This window comes from Mauremys reevesii, linkage group 1 (genome assembly GCF_016161935.1).
Source record: "Mauremys reevesii isolate NIE-2019 linkage group 1, ASM1616193v1, whole genome shotgun sequence".
In the NCBI taxonomy this organism is placed as follows: Eukaryota; Metazoa; Chordata; order Testudines; family Geoemydidae; genus Mauremys; species Mauremys reevesii.
Window position 1 is genome coordinate 301,563,708 of NC_052623.1, and position 24,889 is coordinate 301,588,596.

Sequence of the window (24,889 nt, forward strand, 5' to 3'; positions counted from 1 at the left end):
AAAAAGGAGGAACACTACGGATAGTGACTTTAATAGCAAGTGTTGAGGGGGCACTACAGAGACAAAAGCACCCTGCACAACAGCCCTTTCCACAACCACCTGCTCAACAAAGCTAGGTGTGGCCACAAACACAACAGCCTTGCTTATGTGGGAGGCATACCTCACATTTTAAACCTCGATCATCTTCCCCACAGGTAGAATACAATTCTCCACAAAGGCAGCGTCTGGAGGCAAAATCCATAACCCACAGCTATGGGTTAAACCTTCAGAATCAACAAACCAATGTCTCTGTTTCCCAGGGATAGAAATCCTGAACTTAATTCACAACAACCAAAAAAAACTAATTAAACACACAAAAACAACCCCCCATTTACCCAACAGAAAGAAAAAGAGAGAACAGCAAAGCATGCCTATTCTTAGCCTCCCTCCCAAACACTCCCACAATCCTCTGAGAGAGAGAGAGAGAGAGAGAGAAAGAGAGATTCTTTAACCTGGTGTCTCCCTCCCATCTGGGAGGTGGGAGGCACAGGATCCAGTTCCTCTGCTTCAGTGACTATCCACATTGGAACAGCGTCTACAGGAGAGATTGAGGGAGCCCCATATCACAATGATTTGAGCAGCTCCGTCCTGAGAGGTGGAACACTGCTATTGAAATCCTCCCTGGCAGAGAGGTGAATTGAACATAGGTCTCTCACTTCCCAGTTAAGTGCTCTAATCACAGGGCTAAAAGTGATGTGAGCACAACCTTCTCTAGCCATTTTTTGACCTGAGTTTGTGAGCATGCCTACCGGATCAGGCACCACACATCAGATAGGTGTGCAAATGCCTATCTTCCCCAGTTCATGAATTGTTTTGGAGCTTAGGCAGGAGATCGGCATCTAAATGTGCCTGGAGGCATAAACTTAGGCACTTAGGAAATTTGTACCCTGAAAATTTAGGTACTGAGTTAGTTTAAGCACCTACGAGGTTTGGCAGGAGTTTTGTAGTGGATGCTAAAACAGGAACCTAGGCACATGAACTCAGATTTCATTCCTAAGTTTGGGGTTTAGGTACGTAAGTACCTTTGTGCATCTAGCCCAAAGCATTTCAAAAACACCACCTGAAATCTGAGGCCCCCAAAATTAGTGACCACTTTTTAAAAATATTGAAACTCAAAACTCAAAAGTTCCTGACTCTCAGTCCTGTGCTTGCTTTTAATCAATGTATTTTTGTCTGTACAGTTATAGATTATTCATATTACAGAAGTGAGATGATCCAGTGCAACAGAAAGAAAGAAAGTGAAGAGAACATACATTGACCTTGTAGATCTGTTCTGTGATTAATTATTAAATGGCTTGAAAATAGGAATAGTGTGTGAAGCATTTTATTTTATTTTTTTAAAAGAATCTGTAGGGTTTAGTATTTGTTTCTCTGCAACTGTCATGATTCCCGGTACTGAACATACAATGTGAAATTACAACCTTATATTTGGCATTTCCTGAATGTGGCTGAGATTATAATGAATATGTATGCACTAACTTATTTATTATTTTCAAGCAGCAGTATTGGTGACATGAAGGAAGGCAAGTAGTCATTCAAGGTAAAGAGAGATATCATCACCATTTTCCAGTTCAAGCACTAATATCTCAATACATTACAGTTGGCAACACAGTGTCAGCTCAGGTTGAAAAACTTAGGCAAACAGGTATAATACTAACTCTTACTTCACTAAGCAATTTTTTTTAAAGACAACCAAGGCCTATTGTAGACAAGACAAGAACTGAACAGCTTGCAGGTGGTGTTTGCATGAACGCTTACAGTCTGTGCTCAGCTAATTCGAGTCACACCGTGGTGTCTTTATTTAGAGCAGATTGGCACAAGTACCTTCATACACAGCAAGTAACCTTTATCAGTTTTCTCCAATGGGCAAGAAAATTCACTTTTTGCCCAGTGTTTCATCTGAAAAAAAAATCCTCATTGGCAAGAGATGCTTTTATCTCATGGAACAGTGAGATTGGGAAGAAAGCTGTAATTCAAAGGTTAAGCGTACCTGCAGCATGATGGAGTAGCTTTCTGCCTCAGTATCTTGCTGAAGTTTTGCAGTAGTGATCGACGCTTTATCACAAACGGACCACCCTAACTGGAACAAGTCCAGGAGAAAAACAGTTATTTAAAATGAACTCATTCAGAGCTCTTTTCACAAGTAGAAAATATGCACACTTTTACCAACATCCCGAACTAGAAGTGTTCAAAGTTCCCATACCTAGGGTTTCCCTTAAGCTCTCCCATCCAACTACTGACCCAGTTGAACCATGCTTACTTTTTCAGATCTGACAAGGTCACAGAGCAAGGTGGTAGAACTAAGGTACTGTTCATACCTCTGGTGCTTTGAGTCTGGTGCTGCATTAAGAAGGTTAAAATGCCTTCTGCGTACTTGGAAGTACATTTGTTTAATGTACAAAAACAATCTTATACTTTACTGTGAATTTTGTATTCTCTGTGGTGTCCAATTTGGAAAGACTGTGTGTGTAAAAGACAATAAGTGCAATATTTAGCCTAGCAGACCATGCAGTGTATTATACGGTTTATAAGCAAGCTGTGTATATCAGGAAGCTTTAAAGAATGTCTAAATGTTTTCTTATTTTACCCTTGAGGTATTGCACTCTTGATTTTCAGGGAATACCCCTTTTGAAACACTTAAACCCAAAGCCACAAAGATACTTAGGTACCTAATCCCAGCCACTGTGATCCACACTGGTGCAGAGTAGAGTGGGACAATTTCCCCCCCCTGTGCCTTACATACAACACTCCTATTAATACACTGAAGAATGATATTAGCCTTTTTCACAACTGCATCACATAGTTTACTCATATTCAATTTGACTATAACCTCCAGATCCTTTTCAGCGGTACTACTACCTTGCTAGTTATTGCTCATTTTGTAAGGATGCATTTGCTTTTTCCTTCCTAAGTGTAATACTTTCCACTGGTCTTTATTGAATTTCAGCTTGTTGATTTCAGACCAATTCTCTAAGTTGTCATAGTCATTTTGAATTCTAAAGCCTGCCCTCCAAAGCACTAGCAATCCCTCCCGTCTTGGTCTCATTTGCAAATTTTATAAGCATACTTTGCACTCCACTATGTAAGTCATTAATGAAAACAAGTATCAGAGGGGTAGCCGTGTTAGTCTGGATCTGTAAAAGCAACAAAGAATCCTGTGGCACCTTATAGACTAACAGACGTTCTGCAGCATGAGCTTTCGTGGGTGAATACCCACTTCTTGCATCTGAAGAAGTGGATATTCACCCACGAAAGCTCATACTGCAGAACGTCTGTTAGTCTATAAGGTGCCACAGGATTCTTTGTTGCTATTAATGAAAACAGTGACTCGTACTGAACTCAGGACAGACTCCTACAGCACTCCAATAGATACACCCCCCCAGTATGACAGTGAATCATTGATTACTATCACTTGAGTAGGGTTTGTCAAGCAGTTGTGCACCCATCTTATAATAATTTCATCTAGACCACATTTCCATAGTTTCCTTATGATAATGTCAAGTGGGACTGTGATAAATGCCTTACTAAAATCAAGATGTACCATGTCTACTGATTTCCCCTATCAACTAGGCCAGTAACCTATCAAAGAAGGGAATTAGGTTGATTTGGCATGCTTTGGTCTTGACAAATCCATACTGGGTATTCCTTATAGCCTTAATATTCTCTAGATGCTTACAAATTGATTTTTAATAATTTTTTCTGTTACCTTTCCAGGAATTGAAGTTAGGGTGACTGGTCTATAATTCTTGGATCCTCTTTGTTCACCTTTGAAAAGATAGGTACTATGTTTGCCCTTTCCCAGTCCTTTGGGAACCCACCTATTATTCACGAGTTCTCAAAGATAATGGGTAATGGTTCTGACAGGCTCACCGATAGCAATTCTAGGCTCTAGAGCACAACAGTCAGTGGACCTACCCACACACACACAAGCCACAGACACGGTCCACCTGACATTTGGGTGGTGCTGTGCCTGCACTGGCTGGTGCCCAGCGAGCTACCAGCTGCGCTGCTGGTCATGCTCTTCCGGCAGGGCCAGGGCTTCTACATGCCCATCCGGTAGGGTTGGCAACTGTCTAATCACGCAAACCCAAAGACCCTTGTCCTGCCCCCTTCCCCGAGACCACGCCCTTGTCCTGGCCCTCTCAGAGACCCAGTCCCCTGTTCACTCCATCCCCTTTCCCTCCATCTCCCCCACCCTCACATACTTTCACTTGGCTGGGGCAGGTGGTTGGGGTGTGGGAGGGGGTGCAGGATGCAGGCTCTGGGGGAGGAGTTTGGGTGCAGGAGCAGGGTGAGGGCTCTGGGAGAGAGTTTGGGTGTGGAGTGCGGGCTCTAGGCTGGGGTATGGGGTTGGGGTGCAGGAGTTTGAGGTCAGGGGGCCTCCCGAAAGTGGCTCCCGAAAGTGACCGGCACACCCCTCTGGCATCAGCTCCTAGGCGGGGTACCCAGGAGGTCTTTACGTGCTGCTGCCCACAGGTACCATCCCCGCAGCTCCCACTGGCCGCAGTGCAAGGACCCTTTTAAATTGCCTGGGCCCCTGGGCAATTGCTCCCTTTGCCCCCAACCCCCTGTCAGTGAGCCTGAGTTCTGAATTGCTTAACTAGTTCCTTAAACACCCTAAGGTGAATTTCATCAGGCCCCACCAACTTGAAAACATCTATGTTATCTGAATGTTCTTTAACCTGTTCTTTCCCTATGCTGGCTTGTGTTCCATCTCCCTTGCTGTTAATATTAATTGTGCTGAATGTCTGGTCACCATTAACCTTTTTATGGAAGATGGAAGCAAAATAGGCATTAAACAACTCTGCCTTCTTGATGTCATCAGTTATTAGCTCTCCTCTGCTAAGTAGAGGATCTACACATTTCTTCATCTTTCTCTTGCTCCTAATGTATTTAAAGAACCTCTTCTTATTGCCTTTTATGTACCTTACTAGGGGTAACTGGGTACATCAACACTACCCGTTGGATCAGCGGGTAGCAATCGATCTATCAGGGATCGATTTATCGCATGTAGTGTAAACACAATAAATCGACCCCCAATCGCTCTCCCATCAACTGCTGAACTCCAGCAGGGCGAGAGGCGGAAGCAAAGTCAACGGGGGAGCCACAGCCGTCGATCCAGCGCCACGGGGATGTGAAGTAAGTAATTTTAATTCCATCTAAGATACATCAACTTCAGCTACACTATTCTGGTAGCTGAAGTTGCAAATCTTAGAACGATCCCCCCCACCTAGTATAGACCAGGCCACTCAGTCTGTGCCTTAATCTTTCTAATTTTGTCCCTACATGATTGTGGTATTCATGTGTACTCCTCCTTAGAATTTCATCCATGTTTCCAATTTTATAGGATTCCTTTTTGAATTTTAGATAATCAAAGACCTCCTGATGGAGCCCTATTGGCCTCTTACTATTCTTTCTGTCTTTCCTTCACATCAGGATAGTTTGCATTTGTGCCTGTAATGTTGTCTCCTTGAGAAACTGCAAGCTCTCCCAAACATCTTTATCCCTAAGATTTTCTTCCCTTGGGACCTAACCTAGCAGTTTTCTGAGTTTGTGAAAGTCAATTGTCCTTGTTCTGATGCTCTCACTTTCTCCTTTCCTTAGAACTATGAAATCTATCATTTCATGATCACTTTAAACCAAATTGCCTTCCACCTTCAGATTCACTTCCATTTCCTCTCTATTGGTCAGAATCAAATCTAAAATAGCTGGGACCTGGGGTTACTTCCTCCACTTTCTGAAACAAAAAGTTTTCCCCAAAAGCTTATTGCAAATTTTGTGTATTGCTGTATTACTTTTCCAACAGATGTCGAGGTAGTTAAAGTCCCCTATTAATACCAGGTCTTGTGTTATGGATATTTATGTTATTTGTTCTAGAAATGCCTCATCCACCTCCTCATCTTAATTTGGTGATCTATTGTAGACCTCCTACTATGGCATCACCACTATTTTTACCCCTTTTATTTACCCAGAGATTTTCAACTGGTCTGCCTCTCACCTCCTTCTGTACTCAGAACAAGTGTGCATATATATTCTTTATTTATAATGCAACAGCTCTTCCCTTTTATCCTATCTGTCCTTCCTAAACAAGCCATACTCATTTATACCAATGTTCCTGTCATGACACTTATCCCACCAAGTCTCTGATACCAATTAAGTTATAATTTAGGTTATGCGCTAATACTTCCAGTTCATTCTCCATTCTCCTTGCATTTGTGTATAGACAATAAGACAGAAGTGCCCCAGAGATACTCATCAGCTGACTAGCTCTCTTAGTCTCATTTTCCTAGCCATTAGTTGCCTTCATCTTACTAGTCCCTAGGCTAGTAGCCTGTGTGCTTTTTAAAGTCTGAGCCCCACACAGCTGGAATGGATGTCTTAACCTCTCTCACTCAGCCACCTCTAATCACTGGCCTAGTTCAATCAAAGATGACACTGCTCTCACTCGGACACTTGACATTTGTTCTCTTGTTTGTTGCATCCTTCCATCCAGAATAAAAGACATTCTGAAAATATATGGAGAAAAATATAACTTGTAACTGGTTGCTGAGGAGCATGGTGGCTATTTCTTTTGATGCAGGCTGTTCCTCAACTGCATTCTGGAGTTCGGGCAGGCAGCAAGTTACGGGGCTCCAAGAGCCTATCCCATGAAGGATCATGAAGATGGACGGCTAGGATTTAATGTCTTGCTCTTGTTTATCACTTAGACAATTTGCATATATTTAACTTTTTTTTAAACTTTTTTTTAAAAATCATTCCACATCCTGACTGTAGCAGGACCTTACCCAGTCTGACTTCAGACCCTGTCATTGTCTCAGTTTCCCCTTCTTCCTCAGTTAAGGAAACTTCATACTGTGTGGGCTCTCAATACTGCTCTCCTTCTGGGTGTGGTTTATTAACATAAAACACTCAAACACTTGCAGGCCTTTCCCTTAGGGTTAATTAGTCAGATTAGTAATTGGCTTCAGTAGACTGCCTGCCTCCAAGATCACTGTACTTTGCTAGCTTAGCTCCTCAGCTAAAACATATCTCTTACAATGCTTTTACCTAGCCCCTAAAAAAATAAAAAAGAGAGAAAGAGTCAATTGTGCCCCACATTACCACAGGCTGCCTTTTATCTTGCAGAAGCCTTGGTTTAGTCTCATGTTCCCACCACATGACCCATGTCCTCTCATTCTCTTCACCTGGGCTACACCTGTCACTTATCCAGCTGAGTCCCTACCACTTAAAGGGCCGTCTCACTGTGTGAAACTGATCATTTTTACTATCTCTGAATTTCCTCCCTCCCTCATTAATATTTTTCTTGCAACAAGGTACTCAGAAAAGAACATCATGCTCCATGTATACTCACACCAGTGCTTTGTAGAAAGGGACTATTGCCACAATGCTCTGTTATGCTTATGTTCATTGGCCTTGTTTTCTGCCATGTCTCATTGTAATGCTTAAACATGTTTTCAACTATCTGCTATACTGAATTGAATCAATATGAAGTCAAATTAATGGGAAAGTATTTCTTATTCCACTAGATAAGAAAACCATATTCATTTGGGGATTACAAGATATGTTAAGATAATTGTTTCCATATAAGAGTTTTGTCTGCTAATTGGCACTAGATATTGTAAGAGCCAGCTGTCACCTCATCCAAAAAAATCTAATGAAGCTTCAGAAGGTTACAGGTTAGATGGTGAAATGTATACTAAAAAAAAAGGAAAAACTTGGAATCCATTTTTTTTAAAATAGCAAGCAGTGTTACAAGTACAGCCAGGACCAGATCAAAGGAAGATATTAGAAGTGACAGGAAAGAATAGTAGAAATTGAAATTCTTTTGGAAAAATAAGAGATTGACCCTGGGGAAAAGAAATGTATACAACAGAATAAATAGTTTCCTTGACACTGTTCTACCACATGGATCTTGCAGGGTTCACTTCACTCTGTATCACTGCCTCAGCTGGTATATTATAGCAGAAAACTATAGTTAACTATGCTGCTGTTTTCTTCACTTCGTTTTGAAATGAGACTGGGGCTTGGATAAGGGCTAGGTGGCTGAGGCTCAATCCAGAAAAGAAAAACTGAGGTCATGCTTGCAGTGTGAGGGTAGCAACCAGGGGAACAGGCAGAGATGATGTCAGTCCCTGAGCTTGAGACAGTGCATCTGCTATTTGTTTCTCCTGCTCACAACCAAGAGGTGCTGCTCCTGGACAACCAAGTATCACTTTAACAGTTATGTGCATTTAGATAGCATGGTGATAGGTGCCTTGGAAGTACCTATAGAATGATTATAGACATCAGCTGTTGCTAAGACTGCATTTATTTGCACTTTTCACAAATACTGTGACCATTTCTGTTGGCTGGGGGTTATTATTTATGGTGGCTGAGTGGTTAAGGCACTCATCTACAGTCCTGAAAGTCATAGGTTTGAGTCTTGCGCTATCTCACACTGGAAGGCCACCTCCAGTTCACCCAGCTGCAAAATGCATACCTGAACCATCAAGGTAAGGCGGTCAAAGGTGGTTGGTATGCTTCCTGGGGTTCTGTTAGCTATGAATCTGATGCACCTTAACCACATTAGTCCAATGAGATTGGTTCGGGGGAACTTTGATTATTATTTATGCCTTTGTCACAGCTTAGTTAGACTATTGTAATACACTCTGCATAGAGCTACATTCTTCAGTGTCATTTGGAAACTCCAGTTAGTGCAAAATACAGCAGTCAGCTTGTTAAGGTTTTGTGCAGAGAATATATTGCACCATTGCTCTGAACTAAATGTTAATACTGGGCTGTAATTTAACGTGTGATCATTTACATATAAAGCCCTAACTTGTTTGGGCTTTGGCTATCAGAGTCTGATTCTATTCCTAAGTCATACCTGTCCCGCTGCCTGGAGTGGCTCATGACTGTGTGTGCCTACCTCAGGGCAGACTGTCAAAAAGAGGTCAGACACCACCTGTTCTATAATTAGATTTCACCAAGCCACTAACAAATTTGAACTCCTGGATCTCCTTAATAGTGTTACCATGGAATTGCATAGAGTCTCCTTAGACTCTCCAGTCTGTCTTGCCGCACGGACAAACGGAACTTAGTGATAACTGGTTACTTACATCAAAAATCACACAATATTCAAGTTGCTTCCAGTTCCAAGAGATCAGTCACTTACCCCAGATCAATTGGTACCCTGGATCTTACACCAAAGAGAATGCCTGTAGCCAATTCTGCAATAAACTATCTACATGTTTATTGACTAGAAAAAAAGAAATAAGAGTTATTTACAGGTTAAAGCAAGCAAGTGTACCCACACAAATGAGTTATTACATAAATCCTAAGAGTGATAAAGTTGTAATGATCTGTCAGTTCAAAGGGTATTTTAGGGTGGACCCAGGGGTAAGCCCTGGGCATCTCTGCCTCAGTTTAGAGTCTCTGGACCTGTCAGAGTTTACACAGTGAAAAGAGATGGACATTTTTCCTGTGACTTTGTTTTATTTCTTTAATTCAGCTTCCAAGTCCACAGTATGAGCATCCTTGCAGGTAGCATTTCAAAGGTGTGGCAGGGCAATTCACAAATTATTTGTATCGTGGTGTTCCTTGATGACCTTCTGATTTTGATAGTCCTTCTGGATGGGTGTGGGGGAGAAGAGGGACAGATGATGATTCCTGTGCCTGGATTCACAAGTTCAGAGCAAACATTTTCAAAGATATAAAGCAAAACTTACATATTTTCTATAACATGGAATATCGACATTACATGTGAGATTGATACATTCAGCAATTAATAAGCATTTCAAGCTATGAGTTTATTAGTTCTTAGCTAATGCCTGAAGTCTTAACAAGAGCTAGCACGTGATTTGCCAGCATCACAATACTATGGCAGGTACCGGGGCGGCTCCAGGCCCCAGCATGCCAAGCGCGTGCTTGGGGCGGCATGCCATGGGGGCCGCTCTGCCGGTCGCCAGGAGGGTGGCAGGCAGGCTGCCTTTGGCGGCATGCCTGCGGAGGGTCCGCTGGTCCCGCGGCGCCGGTGGACCTCCCGCAGACGTGCCTGCGGAGGGTCCACTGGTCCCGCGGCTTCGGTGGAGCCGAAAGCCGGTGGAGCCATGCTTGGGGCAGCGAAATGTCTAGAGCCGCGCCTGGCAGGTACCATCAGAGGTTCCTGAATTAATAACCCTCCATATAAAACAAGGAGTTGCTGGCAGAATGTTCCATTCTAGAATCTTGATTGAAAGTCACTTCCCTCCTTAGGCTGACAAAAATACAGATTGGCTGACCTCAGGGCATGTTGGACAACTCATCTTATTACATGGGCCTTTTTGGGCAGAGTGGGTTGAGGGCTTCAGATTCCTTTACCATGAGATTTTGTTCATGTATTATGGAATAGAATGGCGGCAATAGGGTAGGGAGATGGAGAGGCATATCTACAGTGTAGGGAGGTTGTGCTCCACACCAGACCTGAAACCAAAATCTGGATAGATTTTACATGACTACATATGGTGGGAGTGGTGGGTTCACAGGACCCCCATAGTCCCAAGCATAACAATGCAGTCCTATACATTCTCAAACCGGAGTGGGGAGGGGGACTAGGTATACATTTTTTTTTTACTCAATCTGTCATTAACAGTGATATTTTATGTAGGATAACTATCTTAAGGTGTCATTTTTGTAGAAGGACCTAGAATCTAAATCAATTACTAAAAGTAGTACACTTCATAGTCTTTTTCATTAGAAGCAACAAAGAATCCTGTGGCACCTTATAGACTAACAGACGTTCTGCAGCATGAGCTTTCGTGGGTGAATACCCACTTCTTCAGATGCAAGTTGCATCTGAAGAAGTGGGTATTCACCCACGAAAGCTCATGCTGCAGAACGTCTGTTAGTCTATAAGGTGCCACAGGATTCTTTGTTGCTTTTACAGATCCAGACTAACACAGCTACCCCTCTGATACTTTTTCATTAGAATTACATTTGCCTTTCTTAAGATATAGATTTACAGATAGTCTTCTAAACAGAAAAGCTGAAATATTAAATATGTTAGGCAATGTTCAGATATATCCTTGCCCTACTGAAGTCAAAGGGGCAGGATTTCCCTGTGCTGAATAAAATTAGAAATGTGAGGCTATTTAAGTGTCTGCCCCTCAAAACACTATACATGATGAAAGCATGTCTACTTCTCACATGAAAGTTAAAGGTTGCTTATAAACGTACTTAGAGAACCTATTGGTAGTAATTAATTCATTACAAAGATATCCTTTTCTCTTTCATTACTTATCCAGGGACAGGCTTTTAGGTGTTTAACTATTGCTTTTGGTTCCTCATCTAAGATCAAAAATATTGGCCATGACTTATTGAAACTCATACAAAATGGATTAGATCTAGTTCCATTCTTCAACCTGGAGCAAAGCTCTTGTGAGGGATTCCTGTTTCCCATGAAAAATATTCCCAGAGGAAAAATATTTTCCTCCAGATTATTGGCTATTACACATTGAAAATAGAACAGATGCATGTTGCATTGGATAAAAAACAGAAGCATGCATTTCCATCACGTGTAGCTTACATTTCAAGCAATGATCTTGAATTATGATCTTCTTAAATTGGAATCCATAACAGATGGTTATAGGTGAGTTAAAAGTGGTGTTCCTTTAATATAGCTTATACTGCTTAGTGATCTCTCACTATAACTGCTGTTTTATTCGCAGTATCAGTTTATTTGTTCCATTAAAACAGATTGAAGGAAATGGGAACTGAGGCATGTTTTACTACATAGATGGATTACCTGTAACAGGACTTCACTGTAAAATTCTTTCCTTGTCTACTATGAGAGAGAAGACTGCAAATGCAAGGTTCAAAAGAATTCTCATGTTGCAATGACAAGAATGTTTTTTTTCCCAAAATCCTACTTCTTTGAATTTAAACTGGAATATATTTACATGTATATACACATGGATTTCGCTCAATATACTCCTATCTCCTAGTTATCATTTGGGCTTAGAAAATGCAACAAAGGTTGCAAAGGTTTAGAAAACATGACCTACAAGGAAAGGTTTAAAAACTGTCTATGTTTAGTCTTGGGGGACAAAAAAAAAAAAAAGACTAAGAGGGGACCGGATAACAATCTTCAAATATGTTAAGGGCTGTTATAAAAAGCACAGCCATCAATTGTTTTCCTTGTCCTAACTTCAGTGGACATGAAGTAATCAGCTTAATCTGCAGCAAGAGAGATTTATTTTAGATATTAGGAAAAGTGTTCTAACTATAAAAATAGTTGAGCGCTGTAGTAGGTGACCAAAGAAGGTTATGGAATTCCCCATCACTGAAGGCTTTTAAAAACAAGTTAGACAAACACCTGTCAGGGATAATCTAGATATATCTGGTCCTGCTTCAGTGTGGGGAGATGACTTCAGTGGCCTCTTGGGTGCGTTGAAGCCCAAAGTTTCTATGAAAAGTTGGATCTTTAAATCAAGCTAGATTTGGAATATATACTAGCAAAAAGAAAACTTTTAGCAGAGAAATGCTAGTCATTTTTGACATCCATACAGTATCACAAATAGTTGGTTGACTCCACATGAAGTGTATTTAAAATTCTCTTCTAAAAGCCACATATGAAAAACAATCAGTTAAAAAAAAGACTTTTCTTTTCTTTGCTTTAAGAAGATATATATAATCAGAATTATAATGGCAATTTTAATTATTGTATCACTGTGTCCTATTCACCAGTGTAAAATGGAGTTGCACCAGCATAAAACTGCTGTAATGTAGTTTTGAATGGGGCATGACTTCTCTCTTTTCTTCTTTGCAAACAAAATACACCAGTGGTGAGATTCAGTGCTGTTCCTTTTAGAGGTGCAGCAAATAATTTGCAACGCAGAGGTAGAAGAGGGTAACATGTCTTTCTGAATCTGAGCTGCTCCAATTATGATCTGCTATGGCACTCTCCCCAGACAGCCCTATGGGTAACAACTTGGTGCAGAGTCCCTGCAGTGCTATATGATGTACACCCATGCACAGAACCTCCCCGTGCCAGGAGTCCTCAGTGTACAGCCTGCAACTCTCTCCCTCAATTTTTGCATCTGGAGAATTATCTCCCTACCAGACCCAGGGCTTTTAGAACCACTTTCTACCATTCCAGCCTTTTACTCAGTGGAAAGGGACCCTAACAGGGGTAGGAATCTCACCAAGTCTTCTTTTTCTGTTTCTCATATGGAAGCGCCTATGCCTCTAATCATTTTTCACTTCTTTGTACTTTTATCCATTTTTGCTACATTACTTTATTCTTAACAAGGTGGACAAAACTGAAGGCAGTAGTCAGAGGACATAATATACCATTCATTTGCCCAACTACATTATAACTTTATGTTATTCTTTATCCTTTTCTGAATACTTGATGGAAAGCCAATATTCTTCGGCACCAATGCCAATGAGGGTAGTTATAAAAACTTTACTGTGATATTCCAACCTGTATCAGTCATCCAAAAGAATTAGCTCTTAAGACCCCTGTATTGCAATTCACTGTGTGAAGCTGACTGGCTGCACCTCCTTGTTGTAAACTGCAAGCAGCAGTAGCAGCTTCACATGGTTATGATATAGCCTCACTGGAATTCAGTATGGACTCCCATCTTGAACGGTCCGTTGCAAATTTTCTTTCTTCCACAAAAGTCACTATTGGAGGATTTAGGCTTCTTAAATCCCTCAAAATTGCATCTTTCTACCTCATTCTTGGTCCTTTGACCTCAGCTCTATAAAACTTCTGTAAAAGTGTGCTTCCTTCTGCCTGTTGGACATGATCGCACCATTGCAGTCTTGCTATCAACTGGTGGAAGACTGCAACTTGCCAGGATCGTCTAAGTATTGACTTGTTTGTAACAAAATCAACACAAAGGATGTTATGAATACACCATAACTTTCAATATTGAAAACCAAAAAGTTTCCTCTTCTCAGCTGCTTTTAATGGCTGGATTTCTTCCCCATATAACAGAGTTGTCTTATATCTTAGTTGTCGCACCAATATCCTGCTATCCAAACACAGGCCTTTGAATATACTGAAATGCCATTGGTGCAAAATTGAGTCAACATGTGATTTCTGGAGTCATAGAATCTCCTTCTGTTAACCAGCTACCCAGATAGATAAAACTATTTACCATTCAATGCCTTTGCCATCTACATGCAGCATTGGCAGGTCATTCCTTTCCATTCTATAGAAGGCAGGCATAGCTTTGGTTTTATCCCCATTGGTCTTATGCTTTTGTCATCAGATAGTCTATTAGAACATTAAACAATGTATGTAAGAGAATACAACAGCCCCGACTCTTGCCGCAGCCGCTGACAGCTGAAGATGAAGTCATGGAGATGTGCTAAAGTCATGGAATCTGTGACTTCCATGACTTAATCATATTCTTTTTATGAGCATTTTGTAAATTGCAAGACTAGGACCTAAATGTTTTATTGTTTACCTGAGTGCACCTAGAGAGTTAGAGAGAGAAAACTAAGTTATGCAACTAAAATTTAAACTTCAGGCCATTACTTATAAGAGATATTAACAACATATCTTGCATTTTGTTTAAGAAACAATTATAAACATACTTTACATATATTGGTTTTAGTATTCAAATGTAAACACTTAGTCTTCTACATGCATATATTCCATCTGAAAGTAATTATCTGTCCACTTGAAAGTAAATGTATACAGAATATTTTCTAACAATCAACACAATTATTAAAATTACTTTGACTAATGTTGACTTTCAGTGTGAATGTTTTAATTACAGAACATCTCCAATTAGATTAATTATGAATTTTCAAAGTTGACTCCATCATAGTAACTGACACTTAACAATAAAACCCATGCACGTAATAATACATTAATCAAAACAGCAAAAAAATAAAATAAAATAAAATAAACCAGTTTTAATGAAAATTCCACCAAGCAATTTGCAACATTTCTGGGCACTATTTACAGGGACAGAGTATCATGGTTATCAGTCAAACGTGACAGCATTGGAAACATTGATTCACTGGCCCTGTAATGTGATTTGCGAAATGTCACCTTCTGACAATAGTGCTGCTAGGAATAGTATCATGCTACATTGAATCAGCAGGCACAGTGAACACTGTTAAAAAGTAAACATTTGCAAGACAATCAGTCACCAGTTATTTCCTATTCCAGTTATGGGGGAAACAGTGGTACCTTGGATGCTACTGTGTGGTAACTATAGATAAATATTGACTCTCAAAGGTCATATACTCAGCTCATGTATATCAACATATCTTTGTTGAAGTCAGTACTGAGGATGTCAGTATTGCCAACTCTTGCATTATTATTTTCAGTCTCATAATATTTGGTTCCCTTTTAATGTATTTGCATGGATTTCTGAGTTTTGCCATTATTCCCATGGAGTTTTGCCCTTGCCCAAAATGGCCACCCTCTGCCATTACTGTGAATGGGATTCAAGCCATAGATTGCAGCCACTTCACTGAGGGCAATATCCCTTTACCTTTTAAAGTTGAATGTGATGCTCCCCAGCAAAGATGACCAGTCTTCCTATGGTTTTCAATGGAACTGAAACCATGCTACTCCCAGAAAAAATGGTAGTCCCTTAATCACTGTGTTGAGGACCTACTAGGGGATAAGAAAATGCTGAGGTTCAGGTAATGAGATTATGGGAGCAACAGGAAGAGGAAATGTGTTGGAAAACAGTACAGAAAACTATTAGTATTCAAACTATGTGAGTAGCAGAGGCTGACTGAGGAATGCAGAAGAATGTGAGAATCAGGAAGCAGCAGACAAAGAAATGTAGGAACATGTAGGAGGCAGATGAAGGAGCTGTGGAGAAATGTGCCATGGCAGGGATGGAGAATATGGTGGGTAGGTGACTGTGGGGGTATATGGAGAGAGAATACAAGTAGGGCAGGTGTTTATCCTGTTTAGTTACAGAAGGGACTAGAGATGAATGGCAAGTCCCCACACCTCAGGGGACAGGAGAAGGTAGGAGGAAATATCTCCTAGTAGCAAATGAAGAAGTTTACGTGTGTGAATTGCACTGAAGATTGAAGTTTGAATCTGAGATTCTCTCACACACATTGAGGTGGCCAGCCATATACCATGGCGAGAAAGCTGGTGAAAAAAACATTTTGTTTGTTTGTTTGTTTTTATTATTTACTTCTGTGACCCACATGTCTTAATCATAGAGGGGATGGAAGGGAAGGGGAGTGATTAACCTGTACTTATGAGCAAGAATTTCATAGATTTTTAATACCAGAAGAGATCATTTTATCATCTAGTCAGAATTCCTGCTTAACAGAGGCCATATAATTTTAGCCAATAACTCCTGCATCAAGTTTATAATTTCTGGATGAGCTAAAGTGAATCTTTAGAAAATATATCCAATCTTGATATCTCCGAGACAGAGAACACACCATAATCCTTGGCAAGTTGTTCCAGTGGTTAATTACCCTCATTTTATTTCTATTCTGAATTGTCTTGCTTCAGTTCCTACCTATTTGATCTTGTTATGCCTTTGTCTTCCAGATTAAAGAGACAGCCACAATCAGAAATTGTCTCCCCATTTAGGTACTTGATTGGTGATCAAGTCATCTCTTAACACTCTCTTTGATGTGCTCAATAGATTGAGTTTCTTAAGTGCAAGACAGGTTTTTCCAGAATGATTCTGGATTTTTTTTCTGAAACCTTTCCAATTTGTCCACATATTTCTTGAAGTGTTGAATGGACACAGTATTCCAGTAATATCTCATGTTGATCTGTACCTAAAGCTGGATTCAGTGTCCCATCAAAGTCTCCACAAATTCTTATGGAGCCATCCTTCTTGATCACTTGTATGATGGGTGTAGCCCACTCACTGAGTGAAACCAGTGACAAGACTCCAATGTTCACTAAATGATCCAAAACAGCTTCTACCAGAGGTTTCAGAACATAAGGTACAACTCTGCACCTTATTTTATTTTAGCTGGCTGTCACATTTAAATGTGAGCTTCACTGACATGTAGCACTTCTGTCCAAGTTCTTTTTCAAAAACTTTGACATGTCTGTCCAGTATTCCTTGAAGATTTTGAGGGGCTTTGGTGATCACATTGATCTTGGTCCAATTTACCTTCAGCTTCTCAAGCAAATTCCTGCCAATTAATGGTGGATGATTTTCTTTAATCACATGCCAGGATAAAATGACTGATTGTCCCTATGTTGGGATTCCCTCACAGACCTCTTCCATTCAGCTTTCTGAAGAATTTAGTTCAACTCCCAATTCTGTGACTCCAGTATCTTTATTAGGCATACAGCAAAGACTATGAAGAGTTGATTAGACTTTAACACAGGGTATAGGGCATACCAGAGATCCAAAGTTATGCAGCAAATGCTGGTGCTTGGGGCAGCAATCTGCAAGGGGCGGCAGTCCCCCTGGTTTTGCCCCCAAGCAGCACACCGAATTGCCGCCGCGGGCGCGCGGGGGGGGGGCAGTCCGTGTGCCCTTAGGGCGGCAGACACGTTTCCGCAGCAGCGGCAATTCGGCAGCAGCTTCTATGTTTAGCTGTCCGGGGCGGCTTCAGCTAAACATAGAAGCTGCCGCCGAACTGCCGCAGCTGCGGAAATGCGCCTGCCGCCCTAAGAGCACACTGACTGCCCCCCCAGGGCGGCAATTCGGCGCGCTGCTTGGGGCGGCGAAAACTGTAGAGCCGGCCCTGGCAGCAAACCTTCTCCTTTTATGTACATTTACACAAACATTGCATTACTGCTCGTTACATCATTTACTCTCTGCCTCCCTACATTCTACAGTTCTCTCATCCAAGTATGTGGAACCAGGGTGTTCCCCCCTTACCTCAGCTAGTACTGCATTGCACATACACTTTGTCTCCAACTAAATGATCTAGTTATCACTCTAATTCTATCTCCAAGAAACAAGGCCCCTTCCATATCCAATTACTCAGGTTAAGAAAGCCCTACAATGTCAAGCACAGCTTACACCACACATACATAATTGAACTTTTATCTGAGTATCCCTTTGGGGACTAACTTTTCTCTGGTATAAGTGTTCAAAACTATGGAGGTACCAGAGGAACTTGTGACAAAGTCTGGTGATAGGTAAATGCAGAAATCAGTGAGATGGCAGTTCTGGTATCAAGCTCCATTCTTATAGGAACTCCCTTGATCAAGGGTGTGACTCAGATGCCATCTCTGACCCCAGAGTCCCACAACAGATGCATTGCTAGATCTTGATCTGTGTCACTAGAACTCTTAGTCTTTTTCCACATTATGAATTCCTGACTTCTTCATAGGGATCCAGTCTTCATATGGGATGTTTTTGGATTGATGGTTACTTTGTGTTGCTGGTTGTTGAACTATGTGACAGGTCACAACAATGGGTCCTTTCTTCTGGTCCTTCCTGCAAATGAACCGGCATCCCCAGCAATCCTTCTCAGAATGTGTAGTTTGTGTGCAACAGCCACAAGGAAATTCCTTACATTCCTGTGGCCCTCTATCTCACTGATTCAGAAGGTGGACTTCTTGGTTCACACCAAATTACAGACTCCTTCTCTGTGGTTTCTGTGGCAATAACTACCATGACAGCCTTCTTGGATGTAAGCACTGAGACTGTCAATAACTTTTTTCGGATCTGGTCATCCAAACTGACAATGCCATAACTACTTAAAGCAGCAACAAACTGTGCTACTGACTCTCCACTTCCCTGATGTCATTGATGGAACCAATATTGTTCTGCTGTCATCAATGGGGTAGAAGTAAAATGTTCCTACATTGCTGCAGTAATTGCAGCATATGGGGCAGGCCCAGGTGCAGCTGGAGACAATAAGTCATGCAGCAGTCTGCATGCCTTCAGACCCATCACTGTCAACAAGGTTCAAACTCGCTGTCCATCTGAGATGGATTTGCAGGCCACAAATTGCTCAAATTGTTCAAGGTACGCAACCTCTGGTTCACCCGTTCAACATTGCCCACAAAAGTTGCCATTTCTTTTCTACCTGTTGGATTTTGTGCCCTCCAGATGGCTTTTCTTCCACAGAGGAAACATTAAACAAACAAAACTCTGTGCTTGATCTTCCTCAGATGGCTGTGTGCTTACATTGCAGGGTGCACACTTCCTCAATTGGCTATACTTGACTATACTTGGGCTCCCTCTGCTGGTTGTACACTGTCAGCACGGACTACAGGTCTCTTCCTGACTTGCAAAAGGCCAAGGTAGCTGCTCCCATTTCAGATTATTCCAAACTTCCAGAGAAGTCTATACAAAGGAATAATAAAATAAAATAAAATAAGTAATAATTAAAATCTTTATCAAGAAAACCCAAAATCATGGATTGGTCTGTTTGCTTTTTGTTTTTGTTTTTTTGCTGCTCATGTAGGTATTTGCATCAATTTCAGGCAGACACTTGTATATTCAAAAGTTACCTTACTCAGGACAACCAAATGGTGGGAAAGAAAATGCTCACTGTTGAAAGTGTGTACAGATAGCCATTTCCCAAGATCCTCCTTCTTTAGCAAACCAGTTGGCAATTTTTCTTCATCAATCCCAACAGATATCTTCTGGGAAGCTATTTGCCCATCAGCCTCTTGCAGCAATTATACATGAAAGACTCATGTGTGTCTGTGGCTGTTACTTCTAGCTATTTAATTCTCTGGCACCTTAGAAAAGGCGCTGGGTACACTTGGCTAGAGCAACCTTCTTTTTAAGTGGAGAAAGGAGTGTGTGTAGGAGCATTTTCACATTTGTCTTATAAGAAATAAAATATAGGGGAAGAAGATGCTTTCATGGAGACAATTTAAGTAATGATTAATCTTGATGGTGCAGAAAGAAGTGGTTTGGGACTATTTAGAAAAGCTGGATGAGCACAAGTCCATAGGGCCAGATGCGCTGCATCCAAGGGTGCTAAAGGAGTTGGCAGATGTGATTGCAGAGCCATTGGCCATTATCTTTAAAAACTCATGGTGATCGGGGGAGGTCCCGGATGACCGGAAAAAGGCTAATGTAGTGCCCATCTTTTAAAAAGGGAAGAAGGAGGAACCAGGGAATTACAGGCCAGTCAGCCTCACCTCAGTCCTTGGAAAAGTCATAGAGCAGGTCCTCAAGGAATCAATTCTGAAGCACTTAGAGGAGAGGAAAGTGATCAGGAACAGTCAGCATGGATTCACCAAGGGCAAGTCATGCCCGACTAATCTAATTGCCTTCTATGATGAGATAACTGCCTCTGTGGATGAGGGGAAAGCAGTGGATGTGTTATTTCTTGACTTGAGCAAAGCTTTTGATATGGTCTCCCACAGTATTCTTGTCGGCAAGTTAAAGAAGTATGGGCTGGATGAATGGACTTTAAGGTGGATAGAAAGCTGGCTAGATCATCGAGTTCAACAGGTAGTGATGAATGGCTCCATGTCTAGTTGGCAGCTGGTTTCAAGCGGAGTGCCCCAAGGGTCGGTCCTGGGGCTGATTTTGTTGAATATCTTCATTAATGATCCGGAGGATGGCATGTACTGCACCCTCAGCAAGTTTGCAGATAACAGTAAACTGGGAGGAGTGATAGATATGCTGGAGGGTAGGGATAGCATACAGAGGGACCTAGACAAATTAGAGGATTGGGCCAAAAGAAATCTGATGAGGTTGAACAAGGACAAATGCAGAGTCCTGAACTTAGGACAGAAGAATCCCATGCACTGCTACTGACTAGGGACCGAATGACTAGGCAGCAGTTCTGCAGAAAAGGACCTACGGGTTACAGTGGACAAGAAGCTGGATATGAGTCAACAGTGTGCCCTTGTTGTCAAGAAGGCTAACAGCATTTTAGGCTGTATAAGTAGGGGCATTGCCAGCAGATCGAGGGAATGTGATCATTCCCCTCTATTCAACATTGGCGAGGCCTCATCTGGAGTACTGTATCCAGTTTTGGGCCTCACACTACAAGAAGGATGTGGAAAAATTGGAAAGAGTCTGGTGGAGGGCAACAAAAATGACTAGGAGGCTGGAGCACATGACTTATGAGGAGAGGCTGAGGGAACTGGGATTGTTTAGTCTGCAGAAGAGAAGAATGAGGAGGGATTTGATAGCTGCTTTCAACTACCTGAAAGGTGATTCAAAAGAGGATGGAGCTCGGCTGTTCTCAGTGGTAGCAGATGACAGAACAAGGAGTAATGGTCTCAAGTTGCAGTGTGGGGGGGGGGGGTTAGGTTGGATATTAGGAAAAACTTTTTCACTAGGAGAGTGGTGAAGCATTGGAATGGGTTACCTAGGAAGGTGGTGGAATCTCCTTCCTTAGAGATTTTTAAGGTCAGGCTTGACAAAGCCCTGGCTGGGATGATTTAGTTGGGGATTGGTCCTGCTTTGAGCAGGGGGTTGGACTAGATGACCTCCTGAGGTCCCTTCCAACCCTGATAGTCTATGATTCTGTGATTGACGTCTGCATCCTCAGCTACAATGCTTGACATAGCAGGGGAAAAGTGGCAAAAATAATTATATAACTTTTCCATTCTCCCCTATCTACCTCTGGTCTTGGGGCTAACCTGAGATCAACCAGGGCCCTGGCATAAGTTAGGTCAGCCACATGGCTGCTTTGAATTGTAGGAGTAGGATCCTTGAATCACAACATACTCTAGCCCAGGTCTGCACAACATGCGGCCCGCGTGGGCTCACTGTGCGGCCCGCGGGGGGTGAGTAGGTGGGATCACTCTGCGGCCCGTGGGGAGTGAGTAGGCAAGCGGCGGGTGAGGGAGGGGGGCTGAAGAGGCGGGGGGTGAGGAGGCAAGCTGGAGGGGTGGCGGGCAGAGGTGAGTGGGTGGGCAGTGGCGGCGGCTGGGCGGGCAGTGGCAGGGACTGAGTAGGCGAGCCGGGAGGGTGGGGGGCTGAGGAGGCGAGCTACCAGTCGGTGGCTGACCTGTTCTACTGATCTGGTCTGTCTCCCATCCCCTCTCCAAGGGTTGCAACTGTCTGGAGGTGCCTGCCTTCCACGCCATCCTCATTCACGCCTCATTCATTCAACAGGGCAATTGATTACAAAGTTGGGGGAAGATCTTATTATACTTCTAGCAAAAAGACATTTTTCTTTTACCTTAATTATACTACCTTAGGGGCCCCCTATAACATATTACCAAGGTTCAATACCTCTGTTTCCATGGGGCAGCGCTGGGGAAGGAGGGTTTGTTTCTGCGGAGCGGGTGGTGCGGTGGGGGGGGGGAGTATTTCAGGGGGGCTGGGCGGCGCTGTGGGGGTGTTTTGTTTCAGGGGGCTTGGCGGTGCTGGGGGGAGAGTTGGCCCTCAGGTGTTTTCTTTGGAGTAATATCCTCACCGCTTTACGAGTTGTGCAGGCCTGATCTAGCCTCATCTATTTGTCCCTGTTACACACTCTGCCTGACCTGACAAACCTTTAGAGTGGGTGGAATAAAGTCCATACATCAGTGGATTTACCAGCTACTATTTTAGGGCAGCTTTAAGTCCTCTCTGTGCTACTGCATTCATAGAAATGCTATTTAATCAAGACAAAACTAATTTGGTCATGAATACCACATTTTCCAGGAGGAAGAATTATTCCCAGAATCCCAGAATGTTTGAAGCATCCCTTCAAATTCTGAAGATCCATGTCGTTCTACTGGAGCATTTCAGGCTCAGGACCAACGTTCTTTTTACATTTAGTGCAGGTAGGTACATCATACAAGCTATTAATTTTGAAATCTATTTTTTCTACAAAGCAGAGATATTATGCGACAGCCCTGTCTCCTCCTGTCTAGCCTACCGATGGGACCAAGGAAAATAACTCTGCTTTTGCAATGTGATCTTCCTACTTCAGTTAAGGGAACAAAATCTATGTGTCTGATCTGTTTGCAAGCATTCACAGGAAGGGTTTATTTTAAATCCTATAATGGTGTGTGTTATGATACGTTACTGAATGTGCTGGCATTTGGTGTTATCTATCTTTGATATTACAAGTTTGTTCCCAATAAAACTGGAGAAAAATTTCTCTGTAAATTGCTCTAACACAGCACGCATCCTGATTCAGTTGGTATATGAATTTACTAGTAAAAGCAAGCCCCAAAAGTTTCAGGGTTGTTTTAAAAATCCCAGGAACATCTACATTGTTAATTACAGTCTATCTGAATTTAGCCAAACACTTGTTTCTTTTCTGCCACCGTATCTCATCCTTTAGTTCATCTGCCTACAAGTTCTACCCACACCCTGAACGCTAGTCTTTTGGGGTGGGTGTGGGAAAGTCTTTTGTCTGCCACCTCTCTCTTCTTGGCTCTGAATGCAAATTCTTCAAACACCTTTCTAGTCCCCCCAGCATGTATAGTCCCATTTTAGCTGGAAAAGCCACAAAACTCATGCAGCTAGAAAATAACAGCCAGAACAAAAAAGTTGCCCAATATGCATAGCTCTCAGATAGCCCTTTTGAAGATTGGGTAGAGGGGTGTAGTATTTGTCAGAACTGTTTATTTGATCTTAAAATAGGATATGTTTCAGATTGTGATGCCCAGTGGTTATTTAAGGCCATATAGAACAAAATGATCTCTGGATTTCACTTGGTCAGATGTTGTGAGAATTAAATAGAGAATTAATTCCTTACACTCATTCTTGGTAGCACACTGTATCACAGGTGGATTTGGTGCAATGATACCACTACAATGCTCATTAAGTGTAGCAAACACAGTTAATAAATTATTGGATATGGATCACTATAATCTTTTGTTCATATTCAGAATGTGCAGTGAGCAACTGGATTTCTACCAGAAAACTATATCCCATAGGTTTTTTAGCATTGAAACAGAAACAAGTACTAGATTTAAACTGTTTTAAGATAAGAGTAATTCATGCATTGTATTTGAAGAGCTGTTTTCCTTTCCTGCATTTCTTCTTCTCTTTTTATCCCACTTTAGATAAAACCTAGATATTTGTATGTGCATGAGCATAGGAATCTAAAAGAATTAATATTAATCAGTAACTGCTAAACCTTAAATTAATAGTTGTAGCTAACTGAAAAATAAGACACATAATTATGACAAATCTCTTCCATGATGGTAATTCTGTAACCTCTTGGCATCTTCTTTCCATGGCCTAAATTGTTTTATATAGTCTCTCCCCACTCCCGTTATTGTATAATCTACGTTTTCCCTGATGTAATGTAGAACCATTATTGTTTTGTTCTTTTCTCACTGAATTATCAGAATACATGATCCCTGTCTTTAAAACATCCCTTTTTGGATTTGTAGAGCAATGTTTGCCTAAACATATTTTCTCTAGATTGAATATGCCCAAATCCTTAATTCTTTCCACATGGGTCTTATCTTCAAACTCTTGGCCCTTTTGTTTACCTCTCTTGCACTTTTCCCAATTTGTCTATGCCAGTTTTAAATATAGCGACCAACCCAGAAAACAGTGCATGAACTGAGGCCTAACTCATAACTAGTGCTGAAGAGCGAGTGGAATAATCTTGCCTATTTTACCTGTGCTACTTGCACTGATAAAACTAATTTCATTGACCTCCCTCGAGTCATATTAATTCATTTGATTTGTCCTAACTTTCAGGTCTTTCTCCATGGTTAACTCTACACTGTAATTAATGCTTCTTTTGGCAGCGTAAACTGGACATACCAACATAGCCCCCAGCATGGGCAAAAATAGCAGTGTAGCTGGCGAAGCATGGCTTAGGCCAGTAGAGTAAAGACACACCTGAGGGGGGCGGGTATATACTCGAGCACATACCTAACATGCTGTCTATTGACCCAAGCATTGCCTCCCCAGCCACACTTCTCTTTTTAACTATCTAGTGTCCTATAGCCTCCCTCTTATTGGAGCCTTTTTCCTCCACAGGAAAAGACTCCTGCAGCAAGGAAAGGCTGCAGGGAAAGGATCTGGTGGCTCCCTGC

General features: G+C 41.8%; 1 long non-coding RNA gene across 1 annotated transcript in view; it reads left to right on the forward strand.

Annotated features, from left to right (window-relative positions):
* Positions 1-8,470: 8,470 nt before the first annotated feature.
* Positions 8,471-24,889, forward strand: part of LOC120401449 — a 29,123-nt gene continuing 12,704 nt past the window's right edge. Inside the window, exons 1-2 of the long non-coding RNA XR_005596455.1 lie at positions 8,471-8,531; positions 22,545-22,666. This is a non-coding gene — a long non-coding RNA (uncharacterized LOC120401449). The remainder of the gene's footprint in view (positions 8,532-22,544; positions 22,667-24,889) is intronic.